Source organism: Lissotriton helveticus, chromosome 2_1 (assembly GCF_964261635.1).
Source record: "Lissotriton helveticus chromosome 2_1, aLisHel1.1, whole genome shotgun sequence".
Lineage (NCBI taxonomy): Eukaryota > Metazoa > Chordata > Amphibia > Caudata > Salamandridae > Lissotriton > Lissotriton helveticus.
The window spans coordinates 1,568,487,483-1,568,506,803 of NC_136059.1; the positions used below are offsets into that span (position 1 = coordinate 1,568,487,483).

Sequence of the window (19,321 nt, forward strand, 5' to 3'; positions counted from 1 at the left end):
GAGGCAGCCTGATCCAAGGGCCGATGACCATGCTCAACAGCTCGGGATACCAAACTCTCCATGCCCAATCCAGAGCCACAAGGATGACTTGGGCTTGGTCATTCCTGATCTTCTTGGGAACTCTGAGCAGGAGTGGTATTAATGGAAAGTCGTACAGGAGGCATGAGCTCCACTAAAAATAAAGTGTCTGCAATCAAGAGCCGCCTTGGAAACTCCAGCATGCAGAACTGCTGCGATTGCACGTTCTCGGCGGTGGCAAACAGATTTAACCAAAGTTCCCCCTCACTGCTGAAAGAGACCTTGCACCACCTCTGGAAGGAGACACCATCCGTGATCCGCTGGGCCTCTTTGGCTGAGTTAGTCATCCTTTTTGTGCTTGGCCATTTGTGAATCTGAGAGAAGGTTGCACCCATGAGGCTTGCTATTTTTGTGAGTGATGTTACACTACTCTTATTGTCAAGAACATCCCTCTCACTCTGAACAGTAACCCACGCAGGTAGAGAAGTTTCAAAAGGAGTGGGGTTTCTGGAGGCTCAGGCATTCAAAGAGCCCACCAGATGCTGAACCACCAGAGAAATACCTTGACGTTCCAGCCAGGTCCAGAGATGAAGAGCCTTGGGACAAAGGGTCCACAACCCCACTCCGCCCGGTCTGTTGCAGTACCGCATGGTTGTGGAGTTGTCTGTGAACACCTGCACTAGCCTTCCATTGAAGGAGTGCAAAAAGGCTGTTAATGTCAATCGGATCGCTTATAGCTCCAACAGGTTGAAGTGGAGTCCAGATTCTGCCTGCGGCCAGAGTCTTCTGATCTCCACCTCTCCCAGATGACTGACCCATCCCAGGAGAAGCACATCTGTTACTACTGCCATATCTGGTTGGGAAAGGGAGAAGTGTCTGACGCTAACCCAATCGCGGTTTAAAAGTCACCACTATAGGTCTTTCGCAGTTCCTTCTGAGATCCGGACCATTTCGGAGAGATTCCCCTCATGCTGCACCCACTAGAACTTCAGGTCCCACTGCAGAGCCCACATATGCAAGGGGGAATGTCTCACCAGCAGGATGCTGGAGGCCATTAGGTCAGTAGCCTCAGAGTCAGTCTCACCACAATCCAGGATAGAGGCTGAAACATCTGTATCATAGTCCGAATATCCTGGACTCGCCGTTCGGGCGGATAAGCCTGAAACTGCAAAGTGTGCAGACAGCTCTGATGAAAGAGCATCTCAGAGGGAGTCTGCTGTACTTTAGGCATGTTGACAGCGAACCCCAGCAAGTGCAGGAGGCAGTCCCTAGTGTGGAGGTGGGAGATGACAGCCTAGGGCGAGCCCACCTTCAACAGACAGGTGTTTTAGATAGGGGAAAACTGGCACCCCTGATATCCGCAGAGGAGTATGGCAAACTAAAAATGCATGTGGCCCACCATGACCTGTACGGTAAAGCCAGTGGTTTAATAAACAAAAAGGATCCACCTCAGAGAGTTTTTTTCTGGGGGGTGTGTATGTCTAGAAGTCGAGGCATACACTGTGTTTGTTAAAATACCCCTCACACACACCAAAAGGGCCCTTGGAGTCATGCTTCATCATCGGGGTCTTCCTGCCCCGCTGCGGGACGGGGCGTGCTACGACTGGCGACTACGCTGGAGCACTTAATTTTGTAGTGCTAAGGAAGGTGTATTTGTAGTGAGTGGAAAGGGTCAGGGGTGGATGAAAAGTGTGATATTAAAAGGTACCTGGACTTATGGACTAAAGAAACTTTATTTGGTCATAAGCTGGTACTGTTAAAAAGGTGGTTCGGAGACATCATGCTAGTAATGTGCTGATTCTCCTGGGAAAGTCAACATGTTTCGAAGCTTCAAGGCTTTCATCAGGACTGAGTTTGATCTCTGTCACTCACTATGTTGCTATCAATATGTGAAAGAATCCGTGAATATATAAAAAATGATGTTAAAATACGATACATAGTTGGTAAGGTTTTTTTATGTAAAGCTCCGTCAGTATTTCTGAAAATAAGCTAGAAACGTAAGGAGTTAGTGCTCCATGAACCTTATCGGGTCGACAGGTAATTTGACACGGTCATTTAAAGTCGTGAAGTCCTCGCTTCTTCTCTCACCACCCCGCAGTTCCGTGGTTTGACAACCACGGAACCGCGGGATGGCGACAGTGTCAAATTACCTCTAGGCAAATACCCCCCCCCCCAAAAAAAACTGGATCCTTTTTGTTTCTTAAACCATTGCATGGAGGAGGATGCATCCACCAAAGTACTCCTGCTGAGCACTACCTCTTCACTCCCTAATCTTTGTTTCTTTGAATACGGTAATGTCAGTGGACAGGTAGGGCAAGAATATTAAAGTATGCGTCTTGTAAGTCCAACGCTACGATCCAGTCTCCCGGGTCAAAGGCAGGCAAGACCTGAACTAGCGTGGGAATTTTGAAATGTTCCCTCTTGAGGAAGAAATTGAGAGGGTGCAGGGCTAGGATAAGAAGAAAGCATCAGTCCTTCTTGGCCACCAGAAAATAGCAGGAATAACAACCACTACCCTTTTCTGGTTGGCACCCTCTCTAGGGGGCCCCTGGCCAAGAGAGCCGTCGCCGTCTGGCAGAGATGAGATGGATCATCCACCGTCAGCCTGTCGCAAGTTGGTGGCATGGGGATCGGGGTAGTCACGAAGCGGAGGGAGATGCCCCTCTGAATGAAAACCCACCAGTACGATGATATGGACTTTCAGTGTGAATGATGATGGCAAATCCTGCGGCACACTGGGTGTCAAGAGGGCTGATTAGGAGGCTTTAGAGGCTGTACTGACCTGACCGCTGGTTGCCTGTCAGTACCGTGTCCTCAGCCACATAGAGTCTGAGAAGCGGGCAGTGGATGGGGGTTATAGACTCCGCTAGAAACCGGTTCCGCAGCCATTAAAGGCGGATAGGGGGAGGCGAGGGGCCAAGGAAAGGCTAAAGGACCTGCCCATTGCCCTGCTGTCCTTACAGTGCTCCAGTGCTGAATCCGCCTCGTCTCTGAAGAGACTCGAGCCATCAAAGGGCATGTCCATGAGCAATGCTTGCACATGCCCAAAAAAGTCAGTCGTCCTCAACCAGGCATGGCGTTGTAAAGCCACTGTCAATTAAACTGCTCAGCCCAGTGATCAGGTTGTGTCTTGACTATATCGTATCATGAACTTAGCGGAGTCCCTCCTGTCGGCAACAGCCTGGAAGGGTATGGCCTGGACCTCCTCCAGGACAGTTGCCAGCACTTGTGCAACCGTATCCCAAAGAGCGTGTGAATCGCGGCTCAAATCCACACTGTGCTCATGGACTGCAGTGCCAGGCTCGTAGAAAAAAACATCTTGCCTACAGTATCTAGCCTCTTGGATTCCCAACCTGGTGGTGCGGTTCGGAATATGCCAGGATTTAAGTGGGGAATGGAGGCTTGGAACGCCAAGCTCTCTGAGGTGGGGTGTTGTGTGAGGAAGTTTGGGTCTCCTGGAGCAGGGCGGTGATGGTGGTCAATCGCTCTGTTCACAGGAGCTGCTGTGCTGTGCTTAAACCAAGTTCAAGCAGGACGTCAGTAAGAGTCTCATTAAAAGGTAGAAGCTGTTCTGATGGTAACTGTCATGGCTGAAGCACATCTGTCAAGACATTTGTCTTGACTGCCACCAAGGGCAAGCTCCTCCTTAGCCAATGTAGGAGCAGAAAGCATGCCAATATCTGGAGAGATGTCCAGCCCACTGGCTTCACCCATATCTTCCACCAGTCCAAGGTCCAGTGGCCTCTCCCATTTCTCCCAGAGTCCTAGCCCAAAAGAATAGGGCTCAGGATCTGGCCTAAAAGGCATGGCACCAATTGGCACTGGAGTCAGACAATGCCCCTCTGGCTCAGGGACTAGAATGGAGACTACGCCACCAGTGGGCACCGCCAGGGAAGGTGGAGGTGGCACAACCAGCACTGGTCCGGATCCAGGAATGGATCCTAGGAGCCTCGTCAAAGCTGACCGGCCTGATGCAGAAGGAGCCCCTGGCCAACCCTCAGGGTCTGAAGGCGAGCCAGTGGTAATGGGTCGCCTAAATATGAGGTGCATGGCCTCGCAGAATTCTCTTCGTTGGTCATGGGTTGCTCGTGGAAACTCAGGGAGGCATGGAGACGGCTCAGAAGCTGGCTCAAACTAAGAGCCAGGGTTTGAATGTGGACGCTCCCTCGTCTCGGTGCCAACGGACAGGGAGAAGTCGAAGATCTCTTTGAGGACTACTTCTTGTGGTGGTGTGACTTACTCGAGTGGCCCAGCGACTTCGGATGCTAAGAGTATCTCGGGCTCCATAACTGCTCCCAGGACCTTCCACTCGACCAGTACCTTGATCATCGTGGCGCCACACGTCAAACAACCAAGATCTTGAGGGATCGCTCCCTCAAGCCCTTCAGGTGCATGGCACAGCAATTGGTGCAGGCCTTAGGATTGGTGCAGGCCTTAGGGTCATGGTCGCGCTCAAGTCACCAGGGGAATACAAGGTGCAAGCCTGTCACCGATCACTCTCAGGCGCGGCAGGACTTGAAGCCAGCCTTCCTTGATGACATTACCTTTCGGGTCGGTGGAGTCCCACGACGCAACAGAAATCTTAGCGGCAGCGCAGGAGGCGGGGTCAGTTCTCCCTGTGAGTGCAAAGCACCAGGGGCTCTCTCACAGCGTGGGAAGCATTACCTTTTGGCGCGGTGGAGGCCTGCGATGCACCAGCAATCTTGCCGGAAAACTCGGCAGCAGAGCGGGAGGCGGGGCCAGTCGTCCCTTTGTGTATAAAGCACCAGGGGATCTCCCACAGCACCAAGAGTGGCCCGTTCCTGCCCGTCAGTAGCCGGGCTGTGCCCAATCTCTTGGTTTTACATTCTCATCGAGTTCAGTGGACGAGTACTGCTGGCAGAAGATGTCAGCCATATGATTTTGAGGATTGTTTCCCCTTTATTTTCTGCCCCCTCATTACCTAATTTACAACCAGTAGTATAGGCAAACAGAAGGTGGGGGTACAAAGCCACCTACTAAGCAAACTATCACTCCCAAGTGGGGCACCATAGACACCTTTCTGGATCGTGCCGTGGGTGCTTTATCTAAAGAAATTGACCTAGCTGAGCGGCACATGTCCCTTAACGCGACTGGCAAATGGGGTATCGAAACTGTAACATCTACTAAGGGGAAGATGGGTCTAGGTAATGACCAAGATGACCTGAGTGCAGGATACACTAGTGAAACCATCTGCAAAATAACAACTGTACTAGAACTGGCATCAATCTCTACCTCCCCATGTCAGGTCACTATAGGTACAGCTAAAGCTTCGACTACAGCCCGTCCACCAGCAGCAAAACAAAAAAGAAAGACCAAGTATGGAAACACCGGTTGACCCGAGGTCCCTGGATGTATTTGCTCTGCAGGTGGCAGTTGATAATGAAAAGAACTCCAGGGTCAAAACAATATGGGCCCCATTTTGGGATAAGCGAACAACTGTTATTAATAGATTACTAACTCCCCTCAAAGAAAGACTCGGTAGGATGGAGGAGGAATTAAATAAGGTTACTCATGTGAGCACAATGCCTTTGGATAAGAGGCCTCCTCCATTAGATACAAGACTGAATAGTGCTACAGGTGGCATGCCCCCTCATGCCGAGGCTATCATTTGTCCCAGCCAAGATGCGATGTTGGGAGAAAATGTACAAGAGATTAACAGGGAATCTATCTGGGAACCTTTCACTATGACTTTTTGTGGCCCAACACTCAAGGGGCTCAAACATATACCCTCTCAACACAAATATGCCTTTACAAGATTTAGTTACCATGTATCTGCCACCTGCTAGCTGTCTGCTATGGGGGGCTCTTCAGGAAAGCCTGCTGAGACCACCCCCGCAAGTGTTTTTCATGTGACCAGGTGGGCACAGCAACCCGTCAGTGGGTAGACCAAGGTGTTGGCTAGTGTAGGGCTTGGGGAGGAGCAGTGCCTACAGTGGGGTGGGGATCCTGCAGAAATGACCCTTGTCTCACTAGGAGATAGTGAGATGGTCCCATGAAACCAGGTGCCCCCTAACACAAAGAAATACAGTACTTGGGTGACCATCAATGGGAAAGGGGTAGAGGCTCTCAAGGATACTGGAGCCAGTGTGACCTCAGTCTAGTGTCACCTGGTCTCTGAGGAGCAAGTAGGGGGGGGGGGGGGGGAGTGGTTTTCTCAGATCCCTTGAGGGTGGGGGGTCATCAGGTCCTCAGGTCCCTTGAGGGTGGTTGTTAGCCCTACCAAGCCTGTAGATTGTCTGCTAGGTAACTGCCTGGAGCAGTCCTGTGGAAGGATGTTGAGCTCAGGTCTAACTTGGAGATGCTTGGGTTGCCAGAGTGGCCATGCGTGTCCGCTCGGTCAATGGCGGCCCGGAAGGGTGATCAGAAGGACCTGGAGCTTGAAACAGTGGCCCAGGTCTCTGCCAAGAGAAATGGCAGGGGCCACGGGAAACCGGCCCCTGAAGTCCCCATGGACTGGTAGGAGGCTGACCTTGAGGGGGTTACCCCGGTACCTACAGGGGCACAGGCAGCTGAACTGGGTGACATCTCAGAGCTGACCCATTGGCAGCAAGAAAGAGGTCCCACCAGGGAAGACTTCTGCGGGGAGCAGAAGGATTGCCCTTCTCTGGAGGGTCTGCGGCGGCAGGCTGCAGACCAGGCAGCTGGTGATCCGTCTGGATCACATTGGATCTACTAGGAGAACGGTCTCCTGTATAGTGAGCCTAAGGCCGCTGAGCCTGGGTCAGCCCATGTGCTGGTGGTACCCCAGGGCTTCAGGACCTTCCTACTGGGTCTGACTCACGACATGCCTTTGGCAGGACATTTGGGGCAGGACAAGACCTTTCACAGGCTTGTCACCCACTTCTTCTGGCGTCAAATGCAAAGGCAGTCAGATGGACATTGCAGGTCTTGCCAAACTTGCCAGGCAAATGGTAAGAGTGGGAGGAAGGTTAACGCTCCTCTCCAACCTTTTCCAGATGTTGTAACACCCTTTGAAAGGGTAGGGATGGACATTGTGGGGCCACTGGATCCCAAGACAGCCATGGGCAACAGGTAAATCCTGGTCTTGGTGGACCATGCCACCCAGTACCCGGAGGCAATCCCTCTCAGGACAACGACGGTGCCAGTGGTGAGCCGGGCGTTAATGGGGATCTTTTCCAGTGTGGGTTTCCCCTGAAAGATGGTTTCTGACCGTGGACCCAATTTCATGTCGAAGTATATGACATCCCTGTGGAACAAGTGTGGTATAACCTACAAGTTCACCACTCCTCACCACCCACAAGGTAACAGTTTGGTGGAGAGTTTCAACCAAACCTTGAAGGGCCTGATTAAGTGTCTAAAGAGCCCATGAGGCGTAAGTGGACGTCCTCTTGCCATGCCTTATCTTTGCATACAGGGAGGTGCCTCCGAAGTCTCTTGGTTTCAGTCCCTTTGAGCTCCTGTATGGTCACCCTGTGAGAGGACCTCTGAGTTTGGTGAAGGAAGGCAGCTCACAGGAATGTGTTTAGTTACATGCTGGCCTTCAGAAACCAAACTGCCCCCTTCAGGAAACACGCTCAGGCGAACCTGGAAGTAAGCCAGGAAGAAATGAAAAAGTGGTATGACCAGAATGCCACTCTAGTCAAGTTTCAACCTGGGCAAAAAGTGTGGGCCATGGCCCCAGTGGAACCGTTTGCCCTGCAGGACAAGTGGACTGGTGCTTTTGAGGTTGTGGAGCGCAAAAGTGATGTCACCTACCTGGTGAATTTGCAGACTCCCAGGAACCCTTAGAGGGTCCTCCACGTGAACGGCCTCAAGCCCTACTTTGAGAGGTCCGAAATGAGCATGCTCTTGGCGACAGATGATGGGGTGGAAGAGGAGAGTGAGCCTCTCCCTGACCTCCGGTCCACCAAGGGGCACGATGGGTCAGTGGAAGGTGTGATCCTCTCCCCTACACGGACCCCAGAGCAGCAGAGTGACTGTCACCAGTTGTTGGGACAGTTTGCCCCACTGTTCTATCTGACTCCAGGTGTTACTCACTGGTGTACCCATGAAGTGGACACTAGCGACACCCCTCCTGTAAAGCACAAGATTTGCAAGTTGACTAACCAGGTCAGGATCAGCATCAAAGAGGGAATCTATAAGATGTTGGCATTAGGGGTGATAGAGCCCTCCAGCAGTCCTTGGGCCAGCCCAGTGGTCTTGGTCCCAAAAGCTGCTGCACCCGGTGCCACTCCAGAACTGCGGTTTTGTGTGGACTACCGTAGGCTCAATGCCATCACCAGGACTGATGCACACGCCATCCCCAGAGCTGAGGAGCTCATTGATTCGTTGGGAGCTGCCAGGTTCCTCAGCACGTTTGATTTAACGTCTGAGTACTGGCTGATTCCTTAACCAATGGGGCCAAGGAGAGGTCAGCATTCTCAACCCCAGAAGGACATTACCAGTTCCGGGTGATGCCCTTTGGGTTAAAGAATGCCCCTGCCACCTTTCAGAGGTTGGTCAACCAGGTGTTGGCTGGACTGGAGGATTTTAGTGCTGCTTACCTGGATGACATTGTAGTGTTCAGTTCGAGCTAGGAAGAACACTTGGAGCACCTCAGGAAGTGTTGAGGGCTCTGCAGAGGGCAGGCCTCACGATCAAGGCCAGTAAGTGCCAGATCGGGCAGGGCTCTGCGGTGTACTTGGGACACAAGGTTAGGAAGCGGCCAGGTGGCACCCCTACAACCCAAGATTGACACCATTCTGGCTTGGGAGCCCCCATAAGACCCAGACAGAGATGAGAGCCCTTTTAGTTTTCACCGGTTACTACAGGAGATATGTTAAGGGCTATGGCACCATTATTACACCTTTAATGGAGCGGACTTCCCGGAAGCAGCCCAAGTAGGTGATCTGGACTGAGACCTGCCAAAAAGCTTTGGTTGCCCTGAAGGCAGCCATGTGCATAGCACCAGAGCTCAATGCGCCAGACTTCAGAGCATGGTGTGGGAGCGGTGCTCTCACAACTGAACGAAGAGGGCCTAGACCAGCCTGTAATCTTCCTTAACAGGAGACTACTCCCAAAGAACAGAGGTGGTGTGCCATAGAAAGGGAAGCTTTTGCTGTGATCTGGCACTGAATAAGCTGAGACCCTACCTGTTTGGGACTCACTTCCGAGTTCAGACCGACCACAGGCCTCTCAGATGGTTGATGCAAATGAGGGGTGATAATCCAAAGCTGTTGAGGTGGTCCATCTCTCTACAGGCAATGGACTTAATGGTGGAACATCGCCCTGGCACAGAACACGCCAACTCAGATGGTCTGTCCAGGTTCTTCCGCTTTAGTGAAGAGAACTTCCAGGAGGTTGGATAGTTCTCCCTACTTTCAGCTGGCGGGGACATGTGTTTGAGTTGGCATCTTTTGGCGCGTTTCCCCAGTCTTTTTGCTTTCTGACCTCCCGGTTTTCACTCTGTTTTTGCTGCTTTAGTGTCACTTTCTCACTACTGTTCATTGTTAAAGTGCAAGAGCGCCTGTTGTAAATTATGTTATGGATTGGTGTTTCCATGATTGACTGAGAGTGGCAGGGCTGGTATATCAAATGCTACTAGTGGGCTTGCAGCACTGGTTGTGCCACCCACGGAAGTAGCCCTGAAAAGGTAACTCAGACCTGCCTCCGCAGAGTCTGTGCGCAGTTTTTAACTGCCATGTCGACCTGGATGTGCACCCACTTGCCAGGCCTCAACCGTACCTTTTTCTACATGTCAGTCACCCCTAAGGGAGGCCCAAGGTAACCCTGCAGCAGGGTGCTGTGTATGTTAGAGGTAGGACATGTACTGATGTGTGTGACATGTCCTAGTGGTGAATTACAGTGTATTTCGTTTTTCACCATTGCAAGGCTGCCTGTTCCCATGGGACAGAATGGGGAGTATGTTTATACCATTTTATAAGCATAACTACCCCTGGGAACAAGGTGGAAAAATAAAGTTCAGTATGCCTGGACTCAGAATGTTAAAATGCATCTTTTAGTGAAGATGATTTTTGCATTCTGTGTTTGAAAATACCACTTTTAGAAAGTAGGTATTTTCTTGCTTAGCCATCCTGTGTGCCTCTGCTGGGGTTGTGGATTGACTGTCTGGCTTTGGGATGGCAGGGGCTTGAGAGGGACAGTGGCTGCAGAGAGCCTGATGGGTCAGGGTTGGGCGGAATAAACATGGGTTGCATTTAGAGTAGTGGGAGATTTCCTTGCACCTAAATGGACCTGGTCTGCCTTGCACAATGCCGTCCCCCCCCCCCCCCCCCCCCACCCTTCCCTGCCAGTAAGCTGCACCAGTGAGGACAGAACTGGTTTGGGCTGAGTACAGACACACTCTGCCTCCAGAGAATAAAGGATTTGGAGGCATAAATAATTGGGGCCCATACCCCAGAACTTTAGAACCAAGAAGACTGCCAAGAAGAAGCGCTGGAGAAGATGCGGGGCGGTACCTACCACTTTGCTGTGCTGGTCTGCAGAGGCTGCTTCTGTCTTGGGCAGTGAAAGGACTGGACTTGAACTTACTGCAACTTCCTTTTTGTGAGTTTCTCCAAGGGTTTGAGGAAGAGCTTGCCCCCTATTCAAGACGTTTCAGGAACAGCAAAGACTTCAAGTTATTCTGCCTTCAGCACTGGGGACTGAGTTTTGTGTTGCAACATAAGAAAAAAAAACAGACGAAGTCTGCGATGCCGCTGCTGACTCAGTGTTCCGAGGGCACGACGCAACGCAATCATGGTCTCACGATGCCACCTGACACTGCCACTGAGACACGGTTTGCACCGCGACCTGTGGACACCGCACTCTGCACCGCCTTGCTACACGCCGTTGCCCTGGTATCCCGGTCACCACTGCTGCTTACATCGTGGTTCGAGGGCACTGCTCGTAAGTTACACAACGCCCCATCCTCATCCCGCACAGCAGCCTTGGCCTACCGACGCCACCGACTCCAGTTCCTCAGACGACAGTGCTTCAGCGATGACGACGGCGCTGCTTGCACCCTGACCTGCCAGCACCAAGACGAGCACCACTGCACTTTGCACCGCAGCACCAGACACCTGCCGACGCCAGCGCTCCCGACTTCAAAAGCGAGGAGTTTGTTCTGCAACTTGTGTGACTTCAAGTGCCCCATGACTCCTGCACCGACCTCTGGAACAGACGCCAGCTCTTCGGGGCTCATCGAGAGGTCGCAGACACCCTGCATTTCTAAAGGTACTGTTTTGCGGGTCTTCCCGACACCATAGCTGACCCGCGACGCCGGGATCAGCCAGACCTGTTGGGATATGTTGTTCACAACGCCGTGATGGCCCCAGACGGAGCTCTCGACTTCAAAGAACTTTATTTCAAGTTTAATTTTATTATTTTTGGTCTTGTCTTAAGTATATAAAAATATTGGGTATTTTTCTAAACTGGCGTGTTGTCCCTTTGTAGTGCTTACACTGTATTACTGTTAGTTATGTGCAAATGCTTTACACATAGGCCTGACTGCTCGTGCCAAGCTACCAAGGGGTTATTTAGGAGTGTAACTCCCTTATCCTGACTAGAAGGAAGTGTCCCTACTTGGATAAAGGTGCAAACCCTTGCCAACTAGAGACCCCCATTTCTAACACTGCCCATATGTGGCAGTACTAGTTAACGTCCCCCCCACTGAAGCCAGAGACTAGGGAAACTACGAAATGTTTGAAGAGCAAGGTTATGCACCGGATTAGCTCTAAAAATGTATTTTCCCATAGCAGAGCACACAAAATCCTGTTTACAAGGAGAGAGGGGTGAATTGGGCCAATGAAAAAAAACTTTGGTGGTGATTGTGTAGTTATTAACTTTAGAAACGCTAGAGTTGTTAGAGGTATCCATATAAAGATGGGAGTACCAATTATGGATACACAAGACATGGGCATACTTCCATTGTTTTTTTTTTTATCGTCACTTAGAGAGTCCAGGTCAATGCTCTAGTGTTGTACCAAACTCACAAAGACAGAGGGTTACTCCAAGCTCGCATTTGCCACATGGTTCAGAATTTGCAGTGCCTATTAGATATGAGGCATTGAGTACATTAAATAATAATGAATGACTCAGCCCCGATCAACGTTATGCTGGGGACCCTAGGAATTATCAGAGAAGGGATTTCATAACTATTCAGGCAAACCAGCTTCCTCCAAAAGATCTTACATGTATTACTCGGGCACCAGCCATTTGTGGGCTGGTTGCAGCCAGGGCCGTCAAGGCAACTGGTAAAGATAATTTTAGCTCTTGCAATACACCTATATGTGCATCAAACACTGCCCCTGTATGTCAGCCCTTAGAGGAAGGGGGGTTAAGTTCGCAACATGGCATGTGAATGGGCTATTGAATAAGATTGGGAATGCCAATTGGGTTGGTACCATATCTGGCTAGGACATCATATGTATACAAGAAACTTGGTGCATAGGTCCAGTACATGTAGAAGGATACTCCTCACATTTTGTAGCAGCTCAAGGGTCGCAAGCCGGGCGAGCTAAAGGGGGACTACAGATACTTATTTCTAATAAAATTTCTACTAATGTTCAAAAGGTTGTATCAGTGGGCCCCCATACACAAATGCTGTGGTTAAATAAAAAAGGAGGGAAAGACCTGATAGTTGTAAGCTTCTATATTAATATCTTTGATTATACACGTAGCAGTGTGACACTATCCCTTGACCGTGGCCTTGAAACCTTTTTAGCTTCCATCAATACAAATTTTGCACTAGTGTGGGCAGGAGATTTTAACATCCAGGCATGCGGAGCATCTACCACCCAGGCATGAGGCCATATTTACCAGGATGGCGAGGGAAACAACCATTTTTTCCATGACGAGTATGGGGAAGCATTAAACCGGATCGTTTGTAAATATGATCTCCAATTACTTAGAGGGGGCTGTGGTCCTAATGGGTACCTAGTCCCAACCTTTACTGGGAGAAATTTGTATTCTATCATAGATCATGTATTGGTGTCTGCCTCCGCCATTGGTATGTGTGGTAACCTTGGTGTCGTTCCCTCCATATTTAGTGATCATAATATACTTACACTATCGTTTTTCTTCAGGGGTAAAAGGCGGGACTCATTTGATCTAATAAATAATATTAATCCCACTAGGACAAATGGTGTAAGAATCAAGTGGACAGGCACTGATCCACGTATGACCTTGCAGAAAATAGTAGTGTCTAACCGTAGGGAAATAACCTACTATCTTCAGGATGAAATTGCCTCAAATATAGTGATTGAAACCTTCTGTTATATTACAATTTCCATCAAATCACCCAAGTATCCAGGTACATCAGGTAACAACAAAAAGGGATGGTTTGATGGTACTTATACTAAAGCACTACAGTTACTTAAGTATGCCTTGTCTAAATCCCTGCGAGACACCAACTACCAAATCCCTTCTGAGCGAGTATAAATTAGCTATAGTGGCCCTGGAAAAAGACACTTCAGGGAAGCATGGGAAAACCTGACCATTTCTGCAAAAATCAGGAATACCAAACTTTTCTAGGACACAGTAAACGCTCCTTTTTTTAAAGAATTACGATATCTCCGAGTTTTGTTCTTTTACTCCCTCTTATACATTGGTGACCCATTTCTCTGGAATGTTTAGTAACAGTGGTGAGACGATGAAAGGGTCTGATTGGAAGCTGTGTGAGGGGAGGCACCTCCCTTTGAACATCACTAATGAAGAAGTTCTTCAGGCTATTCAGATAAAAATGCTTTTAAGAATTAACTTAATCTGTACAAAAACACTATAGCAAAAACTTAAGCAGAGTATTTTGCGAATACCATTCTTCTAGTAGCTAATAGCACCAAAGCTATATTCAGCTTAGTAAAGAGTCTGTCCAAACCGGACTATGCTAATAACAAAATTCCAGTTACTCAAGCTTTATGCGATGAGTTAGCTTCCTATCTGGAGGACAAAATCGTCACGATAGTTAGGGATTTTGATCCACCAACAGTGGTGGAAAAACCGGATTCTCAGTTGTCCAATGCTGAGCAGTGTTTCTGCCATCACCAGACTCTAAGCCCAGCAACCCTACCATTTTAAAACACAGCCAGCATACTCTGGATTGCTTTTGCATTCCGGACGAGGAAACATTTGATACCTTAGCCAGGGGTATCACCTCTGGGTCCCCCCTGGACCCCCTTCCCCACAGAATCTGGAAGGAATACGGGGCCGAGCTCTTTCCCCATTTACGACAGATCTGTGGTCTATCTTTGAGTACGGGGGAGGTCCCTAAAAACTGGAAGGACGCAGTTGTGACCCGTCTTCTAAAAAAAAAAAAAAAACACGCTTGACTCCGGGTGTGTGGCCAACTATCGGCCAATTTCTTTATTGCCATATCCTGTTAAAATTCTGGAACGCATCGTCAGTAAGTCTCTATCCCAGTATCTTGAGGAGTATTCGCTCCTTGACGAGATGCAATTTGGCTTTCGGCCCAAGCACGGTACTGAAACAGCACTTGTTACCGTGCTTGATGATATGAGGATGCGGGCGGACAGTGGCCAGTCAGTGATCTTGGTCCTGTTGGACAGGTCAGCGGCTTTTGACACTGTAAACCACAGTATACTCTTGGAGATACTTAAAGACCAGGGTCTGACTGTTCACGCTCTTGACTGGCTTTGCTCTTATCTAACAGACAGGACAAACAGTGTGCCTTCAGCCGTTCTCCGCCAACAAGTCTTCCTTAGGACAGGGGGTCCCGCAGGGTTCTGGGATTAGTCCCGTGCTCTTTAACATCTATTTGCAGCCTCTCATTCCACTTATTAGATCCTTTGGAGTGGAGGTGGTGAACTAGGAGGATGACACCCAGCTCGTGTTTTCCTTGGAAGGGAATGATTCCATTTCCCTGGAAAGATTTCACGAGTGTATGACTAGCACCACGAAGTCGCTTAAGAAGAACTGGTTACAATTTAACAGCTCTAAAACGGAAGTGGTCCTGTGTTCTTCCAGAAGATCTGTTCAGCCTGTTTTACCCATCTTTCAGTTGTCCCCTACTGGTGCACCTATTACCCCTTCTAGCACAGTACGCAATCTGGGGGTGATGGTGGATCAGGACCGCCAACTGAATTCTCAGGTTAACAAAACGGTTGGCACTTGCTTCTCGCTAATCCGAGTACTGAGAAAGATCCTCCCTTTTTTGCCTAACTCTGCTAGAACGCAGGTTGTGAGATGCGTAATTCTCAGCAGACTTGATTAAAGCAACTCTATATCTGGGTGCGCCTAATACCCTTATCGGGAAGCTGTACAGAATACAAGCCATTGCAGTGAAAGTCACTTTAAATAGGCAGCGAGGGACCTCAACTACATTAGCCTTGCGAGATTTGCATTGGCTGCCGATGCACCAGCGAATTCAATTCAAAGCTCTATGCACTGTCTTTAGGGCAGCTCATGGAATGGGCCCTAAGAACCTGCAAAGAAAATTCAGCTGGTATTCTCCAACTAGAAACCTTTGTTCTGCTTCTGCATTTCTGATGAATGTAGTCAGGTTCAGGCGGTCCAGAACAGGTGGCAGATCCTTCTCTGCCGTTTCACTTTGGGACAGGGAATTAACGGCTTTCACAAGATCAATTATTTTAAACTGTTTAACCCTGAATGATGCATTAAGAATTCCCTGGTTATTGTATATTAACTCGACCTCGAAATGCTGTTTAAGATATCCATTTGGTCGCATCCTTCGAAAGTATTGTCTCTTACAAAGAAAGGTATCAAAGAATTCTTTTTCCAGCACAGAGTGGATCGTAGATCAATGGTTGAGTAGAATAAATCAATGGTCGCCTTATATTAATCTTCCAATTTGGAGGAGGGAGGTAATACATTCCTATCCCATGTGACTAATGTAAAAAATTGTTTTGTGTTGACAAAACAGTTATATGGCATTGTTTACTACCTAGTCACAGTCCCAAAAATGAAGTCCTGCCCACCTGATCTGGTACCATGCCCTTGTGACAACAAAAGTAAACAAAGCACATTGCACTGTCCATTGTTTTGTAAATGTCATCATAATTTTAAGTGATTTTATCTTAAACCATTGTTTGCTCCTCAGAACATTAGGTCTCACAAAGTAGCAATGACATTTTTGGTGACACTAGATGAGTCTTCAATACGCTTTGTTTATCTTGAAATCGATTAACGCGAGGAAAAGTATTATGCTATAGTGTAACAAATTAACGGATTTTTTTTTATAATGGTCACTGTATTTATGTTTTTCAATTTTCTTTTTAGATTTACTATTTTGCTAGTACTTTTATCGCTGTTTTCTTTGACAGCCGAATAAAGATTTAAATGAATGAATGATAACATCCTGCCACACCAGGAGGAAAAACCTCAAAAAGTCTTTGAAAACGTTTAATTATAAAATGTCTAAGGGGTAGCTCTATCTCTGGATCTACACTAACTGCGGTGGAAAGAAACGAACCAACATCAGCTCGTTGGGGTGGTAACTATATAGGCACCACCCCAAAGCTTTTGATGTGGACGCCGACATGTGGAACGGTACTATACAAACTACTAGCACGCAGGGGTACTGCTCAGAAAAACATTTCCGGATCCAGTTTGACACCTGGGGATAAACCTACGGTAAGAATCTGTGGCTAGAAGTCTCTATCAGATGCTATTGACATTACGAGTAGGCCAGGGCATAATTTCAATTCCAATAGAGTAATCTGAGTAATTTAGGTAATTCTACGTTAGTCTGACACAGAATTACTGATTGCGCGATTATCCATGCTTGTGTAATTAAAAGTAATGAGGGACACAATCCTAAGTCAAGAGTACATTTAGCAAGCGCCAGGAGCCACTCGAACTTGCTATTTGGGTTCTGTTGCATTTAGCACCATTTCTTATCGCAAAGTGCATCCTCACGTCCATGTTGAACATAAGGGTGCATTTTGCATTAAGAAAATAGCGGTAAAATGCAGGAGTACGTTGGGGGAAATCCTACCTTCAGAGCACATTTAGCGGGTGCGAGCAGCTGCTTGAGCTCACTATTCCTTATCTGCTGCATTTAGCACAATTTCTCTTCCATTTTGGACACAGGAGGTATTTGTGTGCTAAGAAATAGCGCTAAATGCAGAATTACTCTCCCAGAATTCCGGGGAATCTTGCAAATTCTTAGCTAATTCCACACGTTATACCCATCCTTAAATATGCCTATAAGTATATTACAGTGTTGACTGATATTTCTCAACATGGCCAGTGATGCAAACAGTACTCAAAGATGATACAGATGTTCTTTTGAATTATTGGGTCCATTCTTTTCCTGAGTGAAGGAGTACCTCCATTTGTACCCTGTGACAATGAAGTACAGTTCCCATCTCATAATTACACCATTGTACATTCACAGTGGGAACTGAAAGGTTGAAAGACTCAGCCGAGTTGCGAAAGGTACCATCCACGTAGCAGTTTCTGGAAACACCAATTGTAAGTTAAACGCTGTGGTCATTTTGTACAATTACCAATAAGGCCACAACACTCACTGCTTTTGAAATCCTGAGAGGGAGGAGTCTGTGGTCAATGTGTAATCCAGAGTGCTTAGTAAAGTCCGAAGGAAAGCAGTGACCTCAAGAGACGCGGATTATTATTAAGATCCTCCTCGGTGGGTACAAAGAATATCTTAATTTCTTGAAAGGACAAGGACAGTAGCATTACATGAGGGGCAATGGGTAAAAGTGAGGAGGACAGACAAGGTACCTAAAGGTGAAAATAGGTTTTGTGAATCTCAAGAGTTATATACAACTCAGTAAAGCTGAGCCAAGGGAAGATGTGACATTTAAGTTGCCTTTCTTGGCAAACCAGGGGTATTTATAGAGAATACAGGTAGAATTTTTGATTATGAGAAGGGTGTAAGGGACAAGTGAGCAAACCAAGATGGGAGTCGTGATGGAGTTGAAGCATGTACGGATTGGGATTCGCAAGATGGATACATCATTCATTTAAGAGAGGAGGTGGTATGTTGAGGAAGTAGATTGAAATAGGTTATGAGATAGGAAAGCAATATCTGGAGAAAAGTGCCAAAAATGGCTGGTGGTATTAGATGAGGCATATTTACAAAGGTTTTGGGACAATGAAGGAGGTTGGAGATGGTAGAAGAGTCAAGACTTCCAAACTGGTTCAAAGACCATCATTGTGAGTTCTAGTGTCATTGAACTCTGTGGATATTATCATGCTGAATTTGGTGAGATATCCTGTAAGCGGGATTTTAATTTTCATGTTTAGATTTAATTGGTTGCTAATTGTTATTTGCTAGTATGCAATTTAATTGCTATTGTCATAATTTGCTTTTACAGTCATAATATCGACTTTTTAATAGTTTTTGTGCATTTTAAGTCCACCATTATTCTTTGTGTTTTTATCATTGTTCCACAGAATAGAAATCAGACTATATTTTGTGAAATCGCTTGTAGTTATTGTTTATTCTTAGGGTGGGAAAATCTGTATGGTTGTATTCTTGGGCTATTCTACCTTAAACCTCCACCTCTAATGTTACTGTTCCACACATGCAGCCGGATCCAATTAAGCACACTGTCTGGAATGTGGGATAGTTTGAGGCAGACAGGCTGCTGTAGGGGCAGCCTTGGCTGCTTCAAATAAACTGAGTATTACCAGAGGTCTGACGATTTTTTTTATGTACTAACGTGTTGATCGAGAGAGAAAGAGAAACACTACACCATGGCTTGCAGATATTAGATTAAGAGCATACTAAAATGAGTACAATACTTTTCTACTACATTGGGCAATAAGTTAATAATTCTTTGACTGACACTTAATGTCCCAGTTTCTGGTTACCTCTAAAATCTTCTAAAGGTATGCATTTCAGGAAACTAACACTAAAAAACTAAATCTACAGCTTTTACTTGTGGAGGGTTCTTCCAGCTGAAAGTTGATGGCGGTACCTCTACATGGCAAACTACAAAAGAAACCAGTTATTCCACCTGAATAAAACTATGTTATTCTACATGGCTGCTTTTTCACTGGTAAAGAAGCAGGGACAACTTAAGGGCCCCAACATAGCCCCTAGGAGGCAACATCAAGTTATTCTAGCTGTAAGGGGATGATGAATCATAAATATGTGGGATTGAGTCCTGAGCCCAAGCCCTTTTAGAATCTCATTCTTTAATGCCACCCAAGATAGAAAAAAGGTCAGTCTCATGGAAATCCATAAGGGGAACTTATGTACTTCTGATCTTCACGTACCAATATGCAACATCCAAAGTACAGAACATTTCTAACATATTTAAACAGGCATGGATGCACAAGAACTCAAGATGTTGAGTCATTCAATAGTCTGAGAACAGTTTGATATGAATCCTTA

General features: G+C 47.5%; 1 protein-coding gene across 3 annotated transcripts in view; it reads right to left on the reverse strand.

Annotated features, from left to right (window-relative positions):
- The window catches only part of CLTA (clathrin light chain A), a 142,534-nt gene that overhangs the window by 27,759 nt on the left and 95,454 nt on the right, over positions 1-19,321 (reverse strand). The gene's annotated exons all lie outside the window — the stretch shown is intronic.